The sequence below is a fragment of the Austrofundulus limnaeus genome, unplaced genomic scaffold (assembly GCF_001266775.1).
Source record: "Austrofundulus limnaeus strain Quisiro unplaced genomic scaffold, Austrofundulus_limnaeus-1.0 Scaffold54, whole genome shotgun sequence".
Taxonomy (NCBI): Eukaryota; Metazoa; Chordata; class Actinopteri; order Cyprinodontiformes; family Rivulidae; genus Austrofundulus; species Austrofundulus limnaeus.
In genome coordinates, this window is record NW_013952456.1 from 569,651 (window position 1) to 582,502 (window position 12,852).

Here is a 12,852-nt window from a genome sequence, read left to right on the forward strand (position 1 = left end):
GTGTGTGTGTGTGTGTGTGTGTGTGTGTGTGTGTGTGTGTGTGTGTTAGGAATGATGCTAAGGTACCACCACACTAAATCTTAGCTCAATATCTGTGAAATTGACAGCATTGTTGTTTTGTTCATTGTAATGTCAGTGGTTGTGGTGGCCATCATCAATTGTGTTGACCTCAAAAGTGAGTTAGTTGTAGATACACATCCTGTGTTTACTTTCTGAAAGTTTCATTAAAATCTTTACAGTGGTTTATGATATATTTAGCTAAAAGAGTTGCAAAATGTTAAATAAAGACTTTCTACAATCTTTTACTGCTTGAAGCATAAGTAGGAGATGATACTTTGCCACACCAATGTTTAGCTCAATATCTTTAAAACTGAGTGAGTTTTTTTGTWGGTAAATACATAAAAGTGAAATGCAAGGATGCTATTCACCACCTCAGGGTTAAAGATAATTTCATGCTGACCAGCTCTGCCTTTCCATTGTCCAGATAATGAAGAAAAGGAAAATATTGGAAATATGAGCGTCCTGTTGGCAGGATGATGGACAGGTCCCTCAGGTCTCATCCTGTCCTCATTCTTTACCAGTCAGTGAGTCAGTGTCTCTGCAACCAAGGACACAGAAGTGTCAGCAATGCGTCCGGGTAACATCATTCATCAGGCCGCATCAGTAATGGGTACCTCTGTGTGACAGTGGTCATCAGGACAAAAAAGCAAAAGGGCCCATAAACATAACATGACAGATGGCTGGGAGGAAAGCTTTGGACAGGTAGGGAGGGATGAAGAGTACAAGTTAAAGTGAGACCGAGGGAGGACGACTGCAGTGAAAGTGAGATTTCAGATGGGATCATTAAGTCTTAGAAAAAGTCTCAACACTCCTGCTGCCCTTGGGTCAAAATGACCCGCAAGGCCTCAGTTAACCCGAGGGCAGAAGAAGGCAATTAAGCATTCTTGTTTTATGAAGGTTTGTGTTCAATGTCATTTGTGCAAGGAAAAGAAAATATTTGATTTTAATTTCATTTACTTTTGGTGTCTTATACTCCACACACACCTTCCCTTCCTCAGCCTGTACATGACAATGTGATGAGGAGCGGAAAGAAGAGTTTTATCTCTTTAATAGAGGAATGATATGAAATGATGTATCATTTTACATTTTCATCCACTAATGAAATATTAATGTACACATATCTTCATATTGACCACAAAGCCACTGTCTCCACTGTGAGTGTATTTGTGACGTTGATATTGTTGTTATAAATGCAATATTATCAGCTCAGTTCCATCATGTCAGTGTTAAAGTCCTGTTGGAGTTCTCTGGCAAATTTGTTTAATTTACAGTTTTAGGTGTGTCTTTAAAATATTTTCTTTTTTAAGAAATAAAAAGTCTTATTTAACTGATAGATTTAAGTTTGTTAATGTTAATAATGAATCTTCTTCTTACACTAGAGTTAGTCATGGAGTTCCTCAGGGTTCAGTGCTTGGACCAGTCCTCTTTACTTTATATATGATTCCATTAGGTAAAGTTATTAAACAGCATGGGATAAATTTCCATTGTCATGCTGATGATACTCAGTTATATTTATCCATGAAACCTGATGGATCCAACCAGTTACTTAAACTACAAGCATGTCTTACAGACATAAAAACATGGATGACTCTTAACTTTCTGCTTCTAAACTCAGATAAGACAGAGGTTATGGTTTTTGGTCCTGAACATCTTAGGGATCAACTTTGCAGTCGTTCACCTTCTCTGGATGGCATTAATCTGACCTCCAGTTCTAATGTAAAGAAAATTGGTGTTATTTTTGATCAGGACATGTCTTTTAACCYCCACATTAAAAATGTTACCAGGACCGCCTTCTTCCAACTGCGTAATATCACTAAAATTAGAAATATTTTGTCCAAAAATGATGCTGAAAAACTGATTCATGCATTTATCATGTCTAGACTGAACAACTGTAATTCTTTATTTTCTGGGCATCCAAAAAACTCTTTAAGAAGTCTTCAGTTAATCCAAAATGCTGCTGCTAGAGTTTTAATGAGAGCTGGAAGGAGAGGTCATATTTCTCCAGTTTTAGCTTCTCTCCACTGGCTCCCTGTCAAATTCAGAATAGATTTTAAAATATTACTCCTAACTTACAAAGCTCTTATCAATCAAGCTCCATCATATATTAAACGTCTTATTGTCCCATACTTTCCTAACAGAGCACTTTGTTCTCAGACTGCAGGTTTACTTGTGGTTCCTCCAGTTTCTAAAAGTAGAATGGGAGGCAGAGCTTTCAGTTATCAAGCTCCTCTCTTGTTGAACCAACTTCCAGTTTCTGTCTGTGAGGCTGACACTCTGTCTGCTTTTAATATTAGACTGAAGACTTTCCTTTTTGATAAATCGTATAATTAGACTTAGGTTTCCTGAATTATTCTTCATTTCTGCTGCTATAGACAGACTGCTGGAGCACAAACTGAGCACATTTCCTCACTCTGCTGTTGTCTTTAGTCTCTCTTCTCTGCATGTTTATTGTAATTATTTCTATCAGTAACATGTTTTTTTCTTTTTCTCTTCCAGAAGAAGGTGCGCATGGACCAGTCCTGGACCAGTTCTTCTGTGTTTGCCTTTTTCTCTTTCCTGTCCCTCAAACAGCCGGTYGAGGCAGATGGCCGYCTGTCCTGAGCCTGGTTCTGCTGGATGTTTCTTCCTGATTAGCAGGGAGTTTTTCCTCTCCACCGTTTGCTCAGGATGGGAGACTGTGATGAAGTGATTCAACGCAGCCTGCTGGTTTCTTCTTTAGATTGTTGTTCTTCCATGTACAGTGCCCTGAGACAACATATGTTGTGACTTGGTGCTGTATAAATAAACTGAATTGAATTGAAAATTAATTTATAGAAACTAAAATGCCTGGAGTGTATGTAGTCTAAATGTAGCTTTTTTGGGCCTAAAAAAGAACTATACAACTAGAATAAACAATCTGTTGTTTGATATACGGTATAATGCATTCTGTTTGTACTCAAAATTCTGAATTTACACGTTTCAGATTGGAAAGATCCAGTGGAATGCCCCAGACACCAGAGATTTTGAAAGTCAATCGTTGAAACGTAAGACCTTACCAGTTTCAATTTCAAAATCCATTACAACTGCCTTGTATATAAAAGGATCGTTTTAGCAAATGGCTTTTTGTTTACTCTTAGATCTGCTGTAATCTAATTAAATCAGTGGCAGACAGTACTGTACCAAACTTAAGTCTAGTAATTTACTGAGTAACAGTGGTTGGAAACATGCAAACTGTAAATTGGAATCACCCTGAATTTACACATGCAACACATTCACATGACTTCATGAATTCATAACTTCAAATAAATTGCATTACCATTTCTTTGAATGGTGTGTATTTTCTTTTTATTGAAATTTAGTCACAAACTGTCTTTACTCGATGTGATTGCAGCAAGTACTCTTTTAGGTGACCAGTCACAAATAGAATATTTAGATCAGAGGTTTCAAGCTGGGGTCCCAGGACCCCCAGGGGTTCGTGAGAGTTGGGGGTCCTCAAAAACTTACACTAAATTGTTAATTTGGTTTTCATTTTTAAAAAAGAATTCAGAACAATGAAATAATTAAAGAAACGTAATACACTTAATAGAAATATATTTTTTCATACATTTAGGGGTTGAAATAACAATAAATTATCTTTTAAAACAGAATAGGGTTTATGAGGGGGTCCCTGGAATTTATTCTCCCTTGTAAGGGGTCCCCACACCCAAATGGTTAGACAACCTGTGATTTAGATTACCAAACTCTCTTAAATGTGTCTCGTATTTCTTGTCCTTTCTGACTCACAAAAGCTAAACTTACAAGGGTTCAAGATGCCTGATGTTTTCTATATTAAGCAAATTATTTTGAAGATGTTCAAAATCTCAGTGGCAGGTAGGGTAGGGCATCAAGTCTCAACTATCAGTTGGAGCTGGGACTAACACACCGATTCTCCCAGTCCGCCAGCCAGAAGACGTAGCTGCCAGAACACCAATGAAGAAAAATCTGCAGGTAGTGTGTATGCAAATAGACAGTATGCAATGGTGATCTAAAATGCATCTTAACTTTAATAAAAGAAAAAGTTTAGGTTGTGCAAAGGAGCACACCAAGATGATTAAATAGCGCTCAGGGTTCTGCCTGCACGAACCTTGACTGACACTCGGGGGTAAATAAAACAATAAAATACATCTAACACCAATTTTGAGGCAGCTAACAAGTTATACTAGAACTTAAAACTGTAACATCAGCTCAGTAACATGTTGATGAAGTACCTGCAGCATCAGACACTCGATATGTGTCAATGTGTTTTCATAAGGTTTTTTTTTTAACAAATAAAGCTCTCTTGTTAGAGTGTACATAGCAAAAATGTTCATCTAACCAAGTCTTACTTTTTGGCTGGATAAAAGATTGTATTATATTAGAAACGAGATATTGCTTTGAGACTGATATACTAAACAAGAACAGACTATGTTAGATTTTTAATCTTGTTAGCCTGGAAAGTCTTACCAAGTGTAATTGTCTCATTCCACTGTCAGATTATTTAACTTKGAGTCTGAATCTTCTGAAACTAAGTGAGATAATCTGCCAATGCAGTAAGAGAATTCAGAGTATCCCTGTGAAAAGCAAATTCATAATATTTGCATTCAAGATATATTTATATAGTTGATAACAGCCCTGTGAGGAATTCTTAGTGAAATTCATAAAAAGTAAAATGTTCATATAAATAAAATTCTTAGAGAAGTTAAGACTATTTCATCCAGAAAGAACTCTGGTCAGCGACCACATTTGAACCATGTATTTTTTTTTTTTTTTACCCGGCCTTTTTGAAGAATTGGAATCAGGAATCAACTGGAATCAAAACGAGGGACTGGAATTGTTCACAGTAAAAAAAATGCCCAACCTACAGGTGAGCAAGGCTCTGCCACGCACGCAAGGAAAACTAAACTCTGACAAAGTTTTAAGACCTATTATTAGAAACACCCTCACAGTTAAAACCCAATGTAGGGTAGTTAGTTAATAATGAACATTTTGTTACAGAGTTTCAATGCATAAATGCAAAAAAACGCATTGTCTTATAATATTTATCCTGGTCACTGAGCACAACTAGCAGATTCTGCTGGTTTTCTGACAAAACTGAAACACAGCTTGGGGTGACGTCAATCCTGAGTTTTGACTTCAGAGGTAAGTGAAAAGTAACAAAAGGCATTTTATAATGGAAGAATCACCCGGAGAGGAGAATGTTTATTAAAAATATAATTTAGGCACCTTTCAATGGGTTAAAGTTAAGGAATAATTGTGGAGCTGATAGCAATGACAAAAAGTGAGAAACAGGTTGTGAAAATGAGGTGAGGTAAAGGTGTCAAAGAGACTGTCACAGAGTTGATAGCAGAACCTGTTGTGGGTCCCTGTGGAGAAAAGACAATTGTTGTGTTAGCAACACCTTTGCCACTCCAGGATGTACACTTTGTCTTCACGTGCTTATGGGAACGTTGTGCCATAAATGTAAGCTATCATCTTTAAAACACCGGAAACATATCCTTCATAGCAGGCCTATGTTTGTCTTCCATTTGATTTCATGGAAACAGCCTTGCCCATCCATTAATCGCCATCCATCCATCCTGTGTACCTGTATATAAAAGGGAAATTAGAATATCCATCACTTGAACAAAATGTCACGGTGATTGATGGGTTAGTCACAGGATCCCCTCCATTCCGCACTCAAGTCTGTGTTTCTGGAGTGAGAAGTGAACATTATCTAGTGCCATGATCAGATTTAGTCCACACATTTCCATCTAGGAGAGCATTTTGAGTGGATGATACACAATCCACACGAGGAGGCAGCCAGCAGAAGGTTTATGGAAATCTAATATCATAAGGCTTTTTGGTTTGTTAGACTTGTTATTCGTGGAGTGGGCTGGTGACACTTTTGATATAACACCATGAGACAATGTAACGAGGCAGAATCTCATTTTGTTGAAGTGTTTCTGTCAAACTATGGTCTGAGAGATGACGGGGAAAATCTGTGCAAACAGGTTTTGAGTGGGGTGTGCTAAGACTAAAATACCAACTGTTCTCAGAGAAAAGCCTTTTGGTAAATAACAGGAAATATTTGCTGAGAAAATGATGTGAATGCCAGAAAGCTCAGAATGCTCATTTGTTTTTTGGTTAAGAGGACCATATTTAAAAAAAAAACCCAATTATAAAAAAAACAAGCTCCCTCTCAGACTCTACAAGCCTATATTAGAAGGTTAAAGTTCAAGACAAGACAATTAGATAAAGACTGAACAAATATGGTTTGTTTGGAAGAGTTAATTTTTCAATGAACCACAGTTCTTCTGGAATAATGTTATTTTGACAGATGAGAACAAAGCATCTTTACCCATAATGCACAGTACTGTGTTTGGTGAAAACAAAGACAACATATCAGCACAAATATCTCAAACCAGCTGAGAGATAGCTGATTATTTGGGCTTATTTTGCATCAGCCATTGAGATGAACGTGAAGTCCCTTTGTAGACGAAATAATTTATATTTCCAATACCAGATGAAGCTTGGACCAAACTGTAAAGATGCAACAGGACAATGATCACAAACACAGCAGCTAATCTTGTAAATGAACAGCTTAAGAACATAATCAAGGTGTTACAATGGTACAGTCCAAATTTCGTCCTTGTTTTTGTTGAGATATATAATATAAATTAAAATTACATGTGTCTGTCAGGGCGGCACGGCGGCTCAGTTGGTAGAGCTGATATCTCTCAGCAAGAAGGTCACCGATTCAAATCCCGGTCCGAGGACCTTTCTGGGTAGAGTTTGCATGTTCTCTCTGTGCATGCGTGGGTTCTCTCCGGGTACTCCAGCTTCCTCCCACAGACCAAAARCATGACTGTTAGGTTAATTGGTAACTTTAAATTGTCCCTAGGTGTGAGTGAGAGAGTGAATGGTTGTCTGTCTCGTTTGTCTCTATGTGTGTCTCTGTGATGGACTTGTGACCTGTCCAGGGTGTACCCCGCCCCTCCCACTGTGACTGCTGGATATAGGCACCAGTGACCCACGCAACCCTGAAAAAAAAGGAAGAAGCGTGTACAGAAAATGGATGGATGTTTACTTGTGGAAAATGATTCAAAAACAGAAATGTTTATGGAAAACAACGGTAGGATGAAGAAATGTATTTATGCTCAGATTGGTTGGTRATAGTCTGCAGTTAAAAGCACAGATTGAACTGAAACAATAAAACTACCACTCTAGAAAAAATTTAGTAAAACCTGAATATGTTTGATTGCTGAGCTCTGTCTGTTTCATCAACCATATTTTATTCTTGGCAGTTATCTTACTTATTTGTCCTCATTTTTTATTTGGCAGCAGATTCACAGATTTTATATTTCCACTTAAATGTCTTCTCTGAGAATTTAGACCTGTTTGATTCTATCACATCTGTTTACCTACAAAAACCACAGCTCAATCATGTGTCTCAAGCTGGACAAATTGAAATTGTGCAGAACAACATGTTTTTAAATTTTGATTTCATTTTTTGCAAAGAGTTGCTTTAAGAAAGCTCTCTGGTCTTGAATGTCTCAAATCTCAAAGAACTGAAGCAGTAAAGAAAATTGGGCCAAAAGTCCTCAACAACCCAAATTAGAGACTTAGAAAGTCTACTGAGAGTYATTGAAACTAATTGTGGAATGTACTTGCTTTGTTTATTGTTATATAAATAATCACACAGTAGAATCAGTTGAGTTATAAATCACCTGAAAAAAGGATCATTTTAATGCAACTTGATTWAAAAAATTCAATCAAAGAAGGTGGATATTTTTGCTCGCCATATCTTTAAAAACAAACAAACAAAAAATATATATATTTTTTTTATGTAAGTTTTGCCAAGGTACGAATATTGGTCCATCCTGCACACGTTTGTGTCCGTCTGTCTCCCTGTTTGTTTATGTGTGTGTGCTTGATGAGATGGCGACAGGAGCCCTCGTGCTGCAGGATGGAGAAAGGTGAACAGGAAACAGAAGGTGCCTGTGGAGGAGGTATATGACATCTGTCAGGATCTGGTGTGGGTGGGGGATTCAGCGCCCACCTTCTGCCTGGCTGAGGGTCACCCATCGCGCTGCAGTTGCTGAAGTTGTCACGACTCCATGACACTTCCTTGGCATCGGTAGCTGAGAGTCTGGACAGCCTGGAATGTTAAAGACACACATTTTTTGAGTAAATTTGTCTTAAGGTGGGGGGAGGGGGGTGTTTGTGCAGTTTGTTCTTTGTCTGAACAGAAGTGTCATCATCTGGCTCACTCCTGTTTTTTTTCTTTCCTTCCCCTTTCTGTTCAAGGTTTTGGACAGAGAAAGGTTAGTTGACACGGCAAGGTCAACAAATAAATAAACAAACAAACAAACAAACAGTAGGAATTAAAAAGAAGGAAAAACAGGTCAGATGAAATGTGGCAGTGTGTTTTCAGCTCTGTGTGGCTGACGGCTTGTAACAGCCATTACTCTCTGTTGTGTCCTCTGCCCCCCATTGGTCGCAACAACACCGCCTGGCCCGGCTGCCAGCATAGCGTCATCTCACACTTCTGTTTAACTGCTCGGACAATGAGGGCCGTTTCACAYCAAGATCAGCTCACTGCTTCTTACTCTTCAGGCAGCTGCATCTGCTCAAGGTGGAAAAGGTCATTTACAATAGATTTAATAACAAATAAGTTGTCCAATGCCAGCATGAGATCAGATTAGTATTTTTTTACGTGTTTGTGGAGGTGAAAACAAAAGAAGAAACAAAACAAGAAGAAATTAAATCATTTCACTTCTGTCTGCCAGGCTCCAGACCTTGGAATCGCTGCCAAAAAAAAAGGTTTTGATAAAATGTCTTTTCATTTTAATGATTTGATGTTTTGTGAAACAGCTAAAAAGGTTGATTGAAATAAATTTGGTGGTTAGGTTGGAAATAATCTCAAAGCTGTGGCCACTGGAGAAAACAAAACAAAGTGAGATGTTTTCAGCTACTGTACCTTTTTTGTCCCTGCTGCTATGAAAGCTACACATTCATAAAAGTGTGTCTGTTTGCAAAATATCTCATGAACCACCGGATAAATTTAAATGAAACTCATAGAAAGTAATCAATCAGTACATCAAGAAGTGGCAGACTTTGGGAATCAAACAAGTTAAAGACGGCCGACACTACTAACTGACATGCAAATGGAAAAATGGCTGTAAGTCAGTGAATTTTACAGATATTAGGCTAAAGTTTGGCTTGGTAGTGTTTGAGAATCATTAGCTGTGTCCAAATTCAGGGGCTGGGTCCTTCAAAGGACCCGGCCTACCTGGTCTAGTTGGTCGACTGCAAAGACCGGCTGTGAATATGGACGGTCTATAGTCTTCTGCTTTATTCCTGCATTCGAAACAGAATCAAAACTAGATTGAAATTAGCAAAATATCAATATATTATTATTTACAAATCACAAAACAACAAAATTAGCTTAAAGGCAATATTTGAAGAACTAATGGACCCGCCGTTAGTGTACGTTTATTTCTCTATGCCAGCTTGTTTGATTTCTCACAAGAATAATATTAAAAACATGACAAAAGCATTAACAATAAAACCACTTTAAACTTAAAAAATACTGCCAGATTTTTATTTAAAACTGTACTCCTTTTTCTTGCTTCATCCGCCATTACAAGCAGGGGGAAAACTGCATTGTGGGATATTGTGGGCCATGAAAGAATCATCGGACCATCCCTCAAATCAGGGAAAAAGGAGGATGCATTTGTCGGCCACATCGGAGTAGTCTTCAAATTTGGACAGAGCGACACTGTGACATAAGAGGTTGACAAATTCAGCCTTCAGAGGATGCATCCCCTGAAAATGGACACAGCCATTCACAACAAATGGTTTGAGTGCTAACAATTCATGCAAGATATTTGTTTAAAGGGGACCTATTGTGCAAAATTCACTTCTTACATGTTTTTATACTTCAGTTTGGGTCTGTGCTGCTTTCAGAAACAGTCCAAGCACTAAAAAAAGTTCTTCTAGCCTTTTTTGACAATATGTAGATGTGACTGGCCACGGCAAAACTAGGAACAAGTCTCCCTGGGGGTGTTTTGAGTTATTTACAGAATCTGAATGTGTGGACTCTAAGCTATCCAATGATATCAAACACATGGCAATCAGAAAAAAATGAAGAAGATATGACATTTTTAATGTTGGCAATTGGCAAACAAGGAAGAAAATAGACCTCAAAGTGGAATTGTCTCCACCAGAGGGCGCTTTCTGGGGGTGTAAACAATGGCTGTTCATTAATTTGCATAAACTCCACCCCTGAGTGCTGACTGTCAACACATGTAGGCTCTAGAAAAGTGCGCAGACAAAAGCTCAAAAGGCTCAAAGACAGGAGCTTGATTTTTGTAACACCACAAGCACAATTATTATTTAAAAGGTATACACAATTTAAATTCAAGTCTATTTTACACCATCATCCTTAACTATGATTAAAATAACAGGTATCATACTACTTGCTAAAAGATAAATAGTTGTTTTACTTTATAGCAGTTCTAGACCAAATTAATCTTGTGGGACAAGATGGGGCCAGTATTTTTTCATGGGGGCACACAAGGCAGAAGTAAAAAGTGCAACACCTTCATTTTTATTTTTATTTTTCTTAAAGTAAAACAGTGACCAGGATCAGTTTTACAGGGGAACTGCCCCCTGTTCATTACAGTTTAGGACCACCCCTGTTCCCCGCTCCTGCAGCTGCAGAATGGACGAGAAGGGGTTATCTGCATCAAAGTGGGCGTGACACAAGAGTGGGCGTGTCTAAAGCATAAACACTGTGGGTTACGAGGCCTACATGACGGTATCCTTAGACCCTGCTTGACCTCTATACAGCCTGACCCTGACCCCAAAACTAAGGTAAACCAGGAGAAATATGACCCAAGTAGGGTTCTCCAGAAAAAGTGGTGCCGTACAGTAACACCCCTTTTGTTCTTGTCCAATCAGGTGGTGCCGTATGGTGACACCCCTTTTTTTTTGCTTGTCCAGTCAGGTGTGTCCCTTTGAAAAAGTTTGTCAAATCAGGTGTGTCGCTTTAGAATTGCCTTTCATTGGGATACGCCCACTCCTCCGGAGAGACCCCTACTTGGAATGGACTCTCACAATTCTGATCTTTTGTTGTGAATGTTCACATTATATTTTAAATTCAGCCTCCATCACACTCGGGTGAACTCTAGATGGTGCTGTTGTGACCCGCATGCACAGCTATTGACATCATGTCCCATTCAGCCGGCTGTTTACAGTTAGCAAAACATGCTATCCAAAATGCTTGTTTAATTCAGTATCAGAACTTTCCTTTGACTGGATGCTCTGGTGAAGTTTATTTATTTATTTTATTTTTTGCAACAAAGTGACGAGTTTGGATACGGGACCGCAACCGAAGAAAGATGCAACTGGATTGCTGTTCCAAAGATGTGTTGAGTTATAACATTTAAACTAGAGGTTAGTGTCTGTTGATCCTTCACCCCCACTGCTGTAACAAAAATGTCCTGAAACTCATCGGTGTCTACCTTGGTGAAAAAGTTTCTGCCACTGTGACGTGCTGTAGCTTAGAGCCATGGTTCCGTTCTGGAGCTGCGATCCATGTTTGTTAAAAACAGAACAAAACAGCATTAATAACCAGTTTTATAGCCATGCACTTCTTTAATATCTACAGGTCATGGTTGTCCAGCAAAATAGTGGTTCCTTGTGGTTTGACAAAAAGGCTCAGGGAGTACACAAGTCTAAAAAGTTTGGGAACCACTGGTCTGAAGTCCTGAAACATTCCAGTATTTTCATTACCTTGGATAGTTCCTTCAGCCCTTCACACTGTCCAGGGTCCTGAAACATTCCAGCACTTTCAGGACCTTGGATAGTTCCTTTAGTCCTTCACACTGTACAGGGTCCTGAAACATTCGAGCACTTTCAGGACCTTGGGCAGTTCCTTCAGCCTTTCACATTGTCCAAGGTCCTATAACGTTCCAGCACTTTCAGGACCTTGGACAGTTCCTTCAACTCTTTACATTGTCTAAAGCAGTGATTCCCAACCAGCACAATACAGAGGGTACATGAAAAAAAATCTTGGTGTGTAAAAAAAAAATATGACTGAGATATGTAGGGCCCTATGATTTCCGCAATGCTGAAATTGCAGACAGAATCACTGAATTAACAAAAAATGGAATCCAGTATTGTAAAATCTCACAGAATTTCCTCATTTGGGTGAGTTTCTGACATTTTTTGGACAATGTAATGTGTTTTAAACACGGCTGTTTTCTGCACCTGCCATTACATGGTTTATTTATTTAATTACTTCTGCAGTTTCAAAGCAACGCTTTTATCTTTATGTTTAATTTGAGTTGAAAAAATAAAATGCCTGAGAATTAAATGTTCTAGCGGGTTAAATAAATAAATTTCATTTAATAATCAGTTGTTTTACATTATAGTTTTGGAGAATCATCATTACGTTTGACTGAAGGTATGACAAAATGGCTCGGGGGTACACAAAACTAAAAAGGTTGGGAACCACTGCTTTACAGGACAAGCAAGTTTGTTCCGGAATGGATGGCTGTACTGAGTGAGGTGTCTCAAATGCACGCAGTTTCACTTTGATTGTGAAGTACAAAAGAAATGTGAGTGGATTCCGGTGTATGCACAGTTTGATACAGTTTAATTCTGATTTTTTTTGTGCGTACACCGTTTTCTGGATTTGACCTTATGCCACATTTCAGTAAGTTTTTTGCACATGAAGATCCTGGTGAAATCTCATTATCTGAAAATGATTTTGTGTATTACATCTAATGAACATGTTTTGTATATATA